This window comes from Cryptomeria japonica, chromosome 5, assembly GCF_030272615.1.
Source record: "Cryptomeria japonica chromosome 5, Sugi_1.0, whole genome shotgun sequence".
Classification (NCBI taxonomy): Eukaryota; Viridiplantae; Streptophyta; class Pinopsida; order Cupressales; family Cupressaceae; genus Cryptomeria; species Cryptomeria japonica.
The window spans coordinates 427,641,077-427,652,694 of NC_081409.1; positions in this window are offsets into that span (position 1 = coordinate 427,641,077).

Here is an 11,618-nt window from a genome sequence, read left to right on the forward strand (position 1 = left end):
ATGGAATCCATGGATCATGTGTTTTTTATTGTCCATTTGCTTTGGATTGTTGGTACTAGTTTTTTGGTATGCATGGATGGTCTTCTGCTATTGGTCCTAATTTATTGTCTCATTTTTTGGCTTGGCCTTTGTTGTATTTGTCTTCTTTTACTCTTGTCTCTAGGTTGTTGCTCCATCTATTGTCATTTGGAATATCTGGCTTGAGAGGAACTCTAGGATTTTCAAGCATAAATTTGCTTCATTGATGGATGTGCTTGATAGGATTCAATCTTCCATTTCTAAAGTGGTGATTTCTTATATTTATAAAAATTTGGAACATTTGTGTTCATTTTCCCACTGGGATAATTGGGTGACATGGAAATGGGAGTCACTTCGATTCATTCCATCTCATGGGGTTGTAGCATCAAGTTTATCCTCACTTGCCAAGCATAGACTTGCTAAATGGTCTCCTCCTCCGCAATTCTCTTTTAAATTAAATTTTGATGGGGCTACTAAGGGTAATCCGGGTAATTTTGGGATTGGAGCTGTCCTTTTTTATCACAATTCTAAGATTGTCAAAGCTACTTGTAAATTTATTGGTGTTGGTTCCAACAATTCTATTGAATTCCATGCTTTATCATTCGGTCTAGATTTAGCCATTTCTCTAGGCATTAAGGATATTGTCATTGAAGGCGATTCAATGTTGGTTTTTCATTCGGTCTCCAATCAGAAATGTGTCTCTTAACACTTACAATACCTTTTAGATCGAATTATTGCTCAGTTGAAGTGTTTTAGTTCCTTCACTATTTCTCATTGCTATAGGGAAATTAATTGTATTGCTGATTTTCTTGCTAATAAGGCTGCAGTTGAAGGTGTGGAATATTTGGAAGTCTCCCCTATGGATATTCCCACTTCTTGCATTAGCATTCTCTTTTAGTTTCCTATGGTTGACATTTGGGCTCAGAGGCTTCTTGTTTGATTGGGTATGGCAAGTGTAATCTAAACCTTGTCGGGTTGTTCATTTCTTTGGATGGGTGGTATCCTTTATGTTTGTTTACGGTCTGATGCTTTCATCACATACCCTGTTCATCGTGGATGTTCTTTTGTGTATTACATTAGGGAGGGTGTTGTCTCGCCTTGTGGTAATATTTTTGTTGGTGGCATACACGATAAGTATTTCCTGTATGAACGGGGATGGTGATGAAGTTTCATCCGTGTGGTTTGTATCTTGTTTGATAGATTGGGCTTATTTGGTCAATCACAAGTTTTTGATGCCCTCACACGCTCTTATTCAGTCGATCGTTATTGTTATTTGGCATTTCTCTTTAGCATGATCTGCATTTTGGATGATTGATTGGTAATCATGTTGGGAATGTGTTCTTTATCCTTTTTGATTGATTACTAATTATGGCCTTGATACTTATGTTTGGGGGAGTTGGTTGTCAGCAGCTTCTGAGTGATGTCATGTTTTGCTTCACTCGTGTTCAAGTGATCATTATAGTTTCTCTGGCATTTATCTTTGTCATGGTTCGCAGCTTGATTGTTTGATTGGGTAACTATGATGGGAGGTGCTATTGATCTCTCCTTCGGATCGCAGGCTTGGTTAATTATGTTTGGGTGAGTTGGTTACTACAGTTTTTGTATCGTGCTTCACCTCAAGGTGTTGTTGTTATGATGTTCTCTCTCACCTGGCTTGGGTTATATATGGGCTTTTTTTTCTTTATTCTTATTGATTTTTTCTTCATGTTTGAATATTCTGGTTGTCTTACTCATATGTTAAGATGAGATTTGTGGGTGGGGGTGCAATCTGTTTCATACGAATGTGTTTGTTAAGGCTTGGAAGGTGGTGGTTGTCATTGGGTTCTTGGAAACTGCAGGTGATATGGTATATGTGGTGGTTTGTTGCCTCTCTTTTGCTTGCTTGGCTATTTTTATGGGCTATTATTTGGCTTGGCCTCATTTTGGTTCCATCAAGTTTCCAACATCCTCTTCTCCTTCTTATCTGGATTATCCTTTGTTTGCTCACGGTTCTCATCTTGGTAAGTTCACTTGCAGTGGTTTCATTTCTTGTTCTCTATCTCATACTAATATGTGGTTCGGAGAATTGTTCTTTGTAGCCAGGTGTGATTCGTGGATGACCTTTTTTGTTGATTCTTCAGTTGTAGTGGGTTGTTGTTCTTCACACTAAACTGAAAGGCAGATTATGTTGTTGGTATCTTCTTGTATGCCTTTTAAGGCAGCTTCTTTTGTGCCTAATGGAAAGATTATGTAATATGGGGAGGGATTTTGTGGAATGTGTCTAGGTGGCTTTTTGTAATGGGTAGGTAGGCTTTGTGTTTTTGGAGCAATACTGAAGGGTTTTCTTACTAGTTCTTTCCCTTCAGTGCTCATTGAACCAGACACCCTATAAAAGATTAAAAAAAATTAATCTAATTTAATGGTATATCCAGTTTTATCAACAACAAAAAAAATTCACAATAAGTTTACATAAATGACTTGTATTGACAAACTTAAATTGAAATACATATATAAAGGATCCAATCGTGGAATTTTTATATGGCAATCAAGAGCGGCAGTCAAGTTCCATGACAACAGAAGAAGAGATGGGGACAGTTAAAGACGCGGGAGCAGTTATAGGTCCAGATGAAGCAGTCATTGAAGCAGCACCAGCAGCAGGATAAGTCTAAGCCTGCAACCATCTCAAGTCAAGGAAACTTTACAATTCATGTAAAAAGTGAACATCAATAACATCATGCAATTTGCATAAGTATCATCATTCTTAGTAAAGTTTAATGTCACTTGTACTCTTAGAAACATAATTTTTTCAAAGGACTATTTTTTTTGTTAATGGGTTGATGTCTGATAAAAATAAAACAAACTAGATTGTTGAAGCTACGGAAGTTTTTTATCAGAATTTTACATGTTATTAGATTTACCCCAAAATTATAAACTATTACAGTAGTTTACAAGAACAATTTCATTTGCTAAAGTTTGAGGAGAGAAAAAATAAGATGATCAGACATGTAAAGTTTAGCTAAAGGTAAAGAGAAATGAACAATGTCAAGAATTATGAGGTAACAAGAATGGTGCATCCTATGTAGAATTGAAGCTCCTTTGTCTTATTTACAAATATACACGCTCTCTCCCTTTTAGCGCACTACTAAGCTAAGAAACTGCCTCGCAACTACAAAGGGGATTTGCAAAACGTCACTCCAACAGATGCGCTAAGCTCTCCCACAATCAGATGCGCTAAGCTCTCCCACAATCGTCCACCTGAGAGCAACATATAGAAAAACTTAAAACTCTAATCGCCAACTCCTACACTCAGAAATGCACACCCCAAGACGCTGCTACTTAAACATTTTTGTTCCAAAATAGAATTAAAAAATATGCAACTTGTACATTGCACATACTCAAAATGAAATTTATGATACAAATTTTAGCAGTTTGATTGGTCATACAGCTATGGATTAATCATTGTTTAATGGTTTAGCCTTCCCAATAGTTCCATGGTAGGAACTAATAATCGATTTCATTAAGAGATAAAACAAATAAAAGTATGTTGGCTGATTTGGAGGATAAATACATTTGTTGTAATCATCCTTAACTACTTGATCTCTCTAAACGTGATTAGAAGTTTGAATTAATATTTATTTCATTTGGGTTGAGCCCCATGTTTGACACCCAAGACAAAGACATCAAAAGAGTTTTTTAATGATATAACAAGCAGTGATTATAATTAAGAGAAGTTACAACTATAATAGCAATAATTCATAAAGAGAAATATGATATGTGCAGCAATTACTACATCCTATAGAGGCAACTAGCATAAACATACATGGACAGCAATACAGATATTGAGTCATATCAAAAAACAATCAATTTGATTAAGACGGTGATTAAGATTATTCATTGTAAACAATTAAATATAAAGCAAACCAACTTGAGTTATTAAACATCAATAAACAAAAGGCAATGAATAGCATGTGCAAAGGGTGCGACCTGACTTAGAGGTATGTTTGTTTTCAAAGAAAATAAACAAACATAAAAGTTTGATTATGAAGAGACGTGCTTTGTTTGTCAAAGAGATTAATTTGTATTGACCAAAAAGTCAATTCAGAAATTAAAAGATATGAAGAAAGGAAGATTATGAAGAGTCGCCTTGATTATTTGAAGCTTACCAATTTGGCTCAATAGTGCCCCCTTCCACCCAGTAAGCTTAGAATGAAATTTGTCTACAATCCTAGCCTAGAAAGAATATGAAGACTTGTTGGAACATAAAAGTAGCCCCAAATAAGTAGAGGGAAGCTCAACCATAGAAAAATCCAAGATCTTGGAAATCCTTTGTTTCCTATGAGAAGGTGCATTAAGAAAGAAGATGGAGCACTTAGGGAAGCCAATTTTTTGCCTCGAGACAGCCTCATAAGATAGTGAAATAACCCTTAATTGTTTCACCTCATGAATTGAAGCCTCCCCCATGGTGATAGTGTCATCAACAAATTGTTGGTGAGAGAAATCTAATGAAAAGAAGAAGGGGAGAGGCCCTTAAAGTTCCCCTTAGAAACAACCTTCTGAATGAACCTGCCAAGAGTTTCCACCATAATAATAAATAGGAAATGGGAAATAGGATCCCCTTTCCATAGACCTCTAGAGGAAGAAAAGAATCTAGAGGGGGAAACATTAACAATAAAAGAAATTTAGGATTAGAAATCATTTGCTCAATAATTTGAACCACTATGAAAAGCCTGAAGAACCTTGAGAAGAAAAAACCAATTCACTGTGTCATAGACCTTCATGAGATCCAATTTCAAAAGGAACCTAGCTCTTTTATTCATTGAGAGAGAATAAATATTTTCATGAACCATCAAAATAAAGTCAAAAATTCAGTGCCCAAGTAAAACCACCAAGATTTTAGAAAATATTTTATAGATAATGAAAGTAGAATTCAGCTCCTTGAGAAAACTTCTACTCCCAAAAAATTCCTTAGCAACATCTGAGAAATACTTGGTCACTATATTACAAAATGATTGGAAGAAAAACATCAGGAAGTTGTTCAGCCTAGGTGCTTTATTCCCCTCAAAGGAGATGATAGCATTTTGAACTTTCTCCACAAATGGAACACAAACAAGGGCTCTATTCATCTCATCGGAAACCAAATTGAGAATAACATTAAGAAACTACTCTTGACCATCAAGGTCTAAGTCTTGGTCAATAGCCAAAACATATGAAAAAAAGTTTGAACTAGCCTACATGATGTCTTCCTGCTTATCCAAGATGCTCGCATTATAAGAGATAGACTTGATGCTATTGGAATCCTGATGTTTCTAGGTGGACAAATGAAAGTGTTGCGATCACCATTATGGAGCCAAAGAGCTTTGGATCTCTACTTCCAAAATTCTTCTTCCTTAGAAATTATATCATGGAAACGGGAAATAAGAGAAAAAGTTTATCGAAAAGAAGAGGATTAGCCTCATTGAGTTGGATCATCTTCTGATTCTTATGAAGGTCATCTTTAATGTGTGCCTTACTTTGAAACAAATAGCCAAAAGCAAACAAAAAAAAAGCCAAAAGCAGACTTATTCCACTATTGAATTTTTTATTTAACAAAAGCTAGTACGCAACACAAAACATTGCCAAACCATCCACATTGATATTCCACTTGTAGACACCTAAATTTGATTAATCTAATTAACTGAATTTATCTATCCTAAATGCTTTTGAATTAAATAATTACACATTATTTAATTAATTAGTGTTCCCTCCTTCTAGCTAATTAATTTTATTAATTACGCTATAGTCCCTTTTAATTAATTATTTGACAACCCAAAATCATCTAATTAATTAAATATTCTACCTTCCTCTATTAAATAAATCAAATATATGATTTGATTATTTAATTCACCTTTTGTCCTTTTCTTCTAATTATAGAATTAATTAATTAAATTGATTAATCTTCTTTCTCCACATGTCTCCTAACATAAACCCCCCATCTAACCCTCATCTTAGCCTAACCCAAGGGTTCTAACCAGCCCTATCCACTTAACCAACCTTGTCCCTTCTAACCTCCCCCTCACATGTGTGTGCACATTCCTAATATTTTAGATATTTGGAAAAGAATCTCTATTATTTGGGTGGTTATTTCCCAAATAGACATGTGTCCTCATGGACACTCCCCTCTTTGATACTTGTCTTTTCCAAAGACACTTGTCATTTATTGTTGAGCCACTTGAGGACAAGTGTGGAATCCCATTCCACATGGCACCTTGAGGATTGTCACTTTGAAGACAAGTGTCTCATTTGCAGACCCTCTCGTCTCCCATTTGAATCCTATTTCATCCCTCCAATTTCTATGCATTTCATCCACTTTTTCACACTCATGTCATCATAATGTCAAAATAACTACTCACTTTACACAATCATTTCCCATCACGAGCATCTACAACATCATGAGCACACATCAAATTGTGGGATAATCAAATCAAAGGAACAAAATGGAGTTTGCATCCTTATTTGATTTTATTAATTATGCTTCGTTTATTCCTTTTTAGCATCCCAATCATGAGTGTTTGATTAATTTGTGATTGCTTAGGTTGTTAGCATTATTTCAATCTTTCGTTTTTGCATTCACATTTTCTTCACACACCATCAATTCTGAATTCTTAGATTAATGTCAGGGTGATGCACACACATCATCTCAAATCTCAAAGGAAATAATTTTTTGCACCCAACAACATTCGTGGAAAGACAAATAGGAAAGTGATCCGACCCCAATTCGATGAGAGAAGCCAAGGAGCAGGAATAAGAGAACAACCAATCTGGGGATGTGAGGGCTCAGTCAATCTTAACCTGAATCAGGGCCTCACCAACGCACCTATTGGACCTAGTAAAAGACGGTTGGCCATTTGGAGGAATTGATTATGTGTTGCATTTATGTTTTGTCATTGATGCCAACACTAGTTGTTTGGATGCTTTACCTGCACCCTCCTGGTCCCGGTAGGTTGAGTAGTTTCTAGTTGGTTGGTATAGTTTGGTTATGAAATTGGCTTATTCATGATACTCATGTTCATATTCAATAAGTTAGATTTGGTCTGGTGATTGGATGCTATCCTATTTTCTTAGAAGCTTGGCTTCTGGTTCCGGCGAGGGTTTCACCAGTAGAGATTTTGATGAAGATCTTTGATGAATTGCATAAGTGGTGTTGGTGCAGTTTCTAGTGGAGTTTCGGGATGTTGTTGGTGATCACGTTTGAGACTTGGTGGATGGAGATCATTGCTTTAGCGTATGGACCTATATTGGGTCCCGATTGATCTAGGTCATGGATCGGTTTAATGTAACGTGTGGATTGGACCTCTTGATGTGTTTCTGGGATGTCTTATGTGTTGGATATTATTGTTTGGTCTAAGGCCGACATGTTTTGTAATTATGTAATTGGTTTATTGTCTGGTGGCCAGCCTGATTGTTTATGGTCAAGGGTTTCTATATATAGATGTAAGATCTCATTGTAGATCATATGGTAGAGATATAGGTATGGGATATGGATATGTAATGTGAGAATAATGTAATATCATTCAAGCAGAGGATTTGGTCAATCATTGGAGATCGAATTGGGTTTATGTAAGAGGATTTAGTCCTCCGGTATTGAGCTTAACCAAAACTGTACTCAAGCATAGGAGATGCCATCTTTTGCAGTCCAACACTTCTTCGGATTATAGTCTGGATTTCTATGTAGTCAGTGAGACTCCTTTTGTGATGAACAGTGTGCTCTAGGCTATTGGCCTTCTTGCAAGTTCAAGCCCCTCAATTGTAATTCACATACTTACTGCAGAAGTATTATCTGACTATGGATAGGCTTCCCACCATGGTTTTTTCCTTTACCAAGTTTTCCACGTATAAATCTTGGTGTCATGTGGATGGTATTTATTCTGTGATTATTGTTTATGCTTAATTGGTTTAACTGCATTCTGGTATTAATGTTTTGGGTTCCGATATTAAAGGTTTAATTCCTAATAGTTCGGGTAATCTGTGACAACTGATTCACCCCCCCTCTCAATTGTCTTTCGGTTATTTGAACTGTCTAACAATTGGTATCAGATCTTTGGTCCTCTCTGCACAAAGCGTAACCGCTTGAGGAAGATCCTATGGCGACTAACAGTTCAAGTTCATCCAGTTTATCTGGAGCTATCTTTCAGAGAGATATTCCTAGGCTTGATGGAACAAATTGCATAGTATGGAAGATTCGAATGGAGACTCATCTAAGATGTCTTGGCAAGGAGATTTGGGAGATCACACGGAATGGTGTCACACCTTATAATCCAGCATCTGGCAATCCTCCTCCGGTGAACCTGGATAAGGAGCTTGAGAATGATTGTAGAGAAAGAGAGCCCTCTTGTGTGCACTTTCTGATCAGCAAATAATGAGATTAACCGACAAATCATTTCGAAATGCTATATGGGATAGGTTGAAGACTCTTAATGAAGGTGACCCTATAGTAAAGATTTCTAAACTTGATGCATAGGGTGAGATATGAAAACCTGAAGATAGAAGAAGATGAAAGGATTACTACATTCATGGAAATGGTAAATGAGATTGTTATGGGAATTCAATGTTGTGGTGGAACTCTAAGCGAAGATGAAATTGTTTCTAAAGTTTTTAGAGCCCTACCACTGGCTCACAAAATGAAGGCTACTGCTATTAATAAATTGAGAACAATAGCTAATACATCTATCAACGGAGATACTTTGGTTGGGAAATTATCTTCTTTTGAGCTTGAAGAAATTCGACCTTCTGGAGCTATGAAGACTGAACCTGTTTTTCATGCATCTACATCTACAACTGGTAAGCAAGATTGGAAAGCTTTATATGCAAAAGAGTTGGAAGATATGAAGAGAGAAGATGATGAGTTTGAGCAACTTGAAGCACTATTTGCTAGAAGAGTACCTAAAGGACCGGTAGGAAGTAAATATGAAGGAAAAGCACCTTTTAAATGTTTTGCATGTAATAAGATTGGTCATTTTGCATCTAGATGTCCTGAAAGGAATTCAAGATTTGAAGAAAGAGTGAAAAGATCTTTTAAGCCAAACCCTGGATATCAGAACAAGTATAAGTATAGGAAAAATAGAGACAAATCATGCTACATAGCGGATGAGGAAGGCATTACTAATATTGATGATGAACTGGCAGAATACTTTGCTAGTGGTTCCGGCAATGAGAAGGAATGGGTGTTCCTGACTATCAAGGAATATATTTCGGTACTGGAAGAGAATGTTATGCATAGAGTTTTCTAAGAATATGGAGAATGAATTTGAGATGTCTATGATTGGTGAGATGATATTTTTCTTAGGTTTTCAGATTACTCAAATTGGTAAAGGTATTTTCATCTATCAAACTAAGTATGCTAAGGAATTGTTGAAAAAATTTGGTATGGGAGATTCTAAATCGGTAAGTACTCCTATGGTTACAAGTGAGAAATTGACAAGGAAAGATGTTTCTGCACCGGTAAATCCTACAAGATACAAATCTACGATTTGACGTCTATTTATTTGACTCAAACTAGGCCTGACATAATGAATGATGTTTGTATTGTATCAAGATTTCATAGTGATCCTAGAGAAAATCATGAGAGTGCAATGAAAAGGAGTTTTAGATACTTGCAAGGTACATCAGAATATGGTTTGTGGTACCCTAAGGATGATAACTTTACTTTATGTGCATATACAGATGTTGATTGGGCTGGAGATGTTGATGACCGATAAAGTACTTCCAGTGGAGCTTTCTTTCTTAGAAAGAAGTTGGTTGCATGGATCAGCAAGAAACAATCATGTACTATGTTATCTACTGTTGAAGTTGAGTATGTTGTTGTTGCTATTAACTGTACACAGGTTTTATGGATGAAGCAAATGTTGAAGGATATAAAGGTAGATTGTAATGGACCGGTGGTTATTCACTGTGATAACTCTACTGCTATTGATATATCAAAGAATCTGGTATTTCATTCTAAGACAAAGCACATATCTATCAAGTACAACTTTTTGAAGGAAAAGGTGGAAGCAAATGAAGTTAGACTAGTTTATGTGAACACTAAAGAGCAGATTGCATATATCTTCACTAAACATTTGCCCAAGGAATCATTTGAGTACCTAAGAGACAGTTTGGGGGTTTCTGCCCCTCCGGTAGAGACTTGATTGATGCAGTTTGGCATTAGTCCGGTATGCATTATCAGAGATATTTTTCATTCTGACACTAATGTGGGGATACTACTACTCAGGGGGAGTAGTCAGCTTTGTGATTCAGTGGTTTATGTTTTTGCTTTGATATTTTGGTCAGATTTATGGCATTGATGTCAAATGGGGAGAGATATTGATGTGAAAAAGAAAACTTAAGGAGAGATATCTTTCTAGATCTTATGATATCTCCTGCTTTTTAAAAGGTTCGGGTTCCTTTCAAAAACCTGCTTTTACTTAATCAAAACTTAAGGAGTTGTATACATTAGGGGGAGAGATATATGTATAATTCAGTTATTTACAGAGATATTATTCACAGGGGGAGTTTGGTCTTTGTTTCAAAATTTCACTGCTATATCTTTGAGTAGGAGATTGTTGGTTGTCTTCCATTGGGGGAGAATTGTTTGGCATTTCTTGGTACTTAGATGTTTTTCACATCTAGTGTTGCCATCAATACCAAAGGGAGATATTGTTGGCCATTTGGAGGAATTGATTATGTGTTGCATTGATGTTTTGTCATTGATGCCAACACTAGTTGTTTGGATGCTTTACCAGCACCCTTTGGGTCCCGGTAGGTTGAGTATTTTCTAGTTGGTTTGGATCCGACATGATCCGGTATAGTTTGGTTATGGAATTAGCTTATTCATGATACTCATGTTCATATTCAATAAGTTGGTTCTGGTCTGGTGATCAGATGCTATCCTGTTTGCTTAGAAGCTTGGCTTCTGGTTCTGGCGAGGGTTTCACCGGCAGAGCTTTTGATGAAGATCTTTGATGAATTACATAAGTGGTGTTGGTGTAGTTTCTGGTGGAGTTTCAGGATGTTGTTGGTGATCATGTTCTAGACTTGGCGGATGGAGATCATTGCTTTAGCGTATGGACCTATATTGGGTCCCAATTGATCTAGGTTATGGACCGGTTTAATGTAATGTGTGGATTGGACCTCTCTATGTGTTTCCGAGATGTCTTATGTGTTGGATATTATTTGTTTGGTCTAAGGCTAGCATGTTTTGTAATTATGTAATTGGTTTATTGTCTGGTGGCCGACCTGATTGTTTATGGTCGAGGGTTTGTATATATAGATGTAAGATCTCATTGTAGATCATATGGTAGAGATATAGGTATGGGATATGGATATGTAATGTGTGAATAATGTAATATCATTCAAGTAGAGGATTTGGTCGATCATTGGAGATCGAATTGGGTTTATGTAAGAGGATTTAGCCCTCTGGTATTGAGCTTAACCAGAACTGTACTCAAGCACAGGAGATGCTATATTTTGTAGTTCAACACTTCTCCAGATTGTAATATGGATTTTTATGTACTCAGTGAGACTCTTTTTGTGATGAACAGTGCACTCTAGGTTGTTGGCTTTCCTGCAAGTGCAGGCCCCTCAATTGTAATTCACATACTTACTGC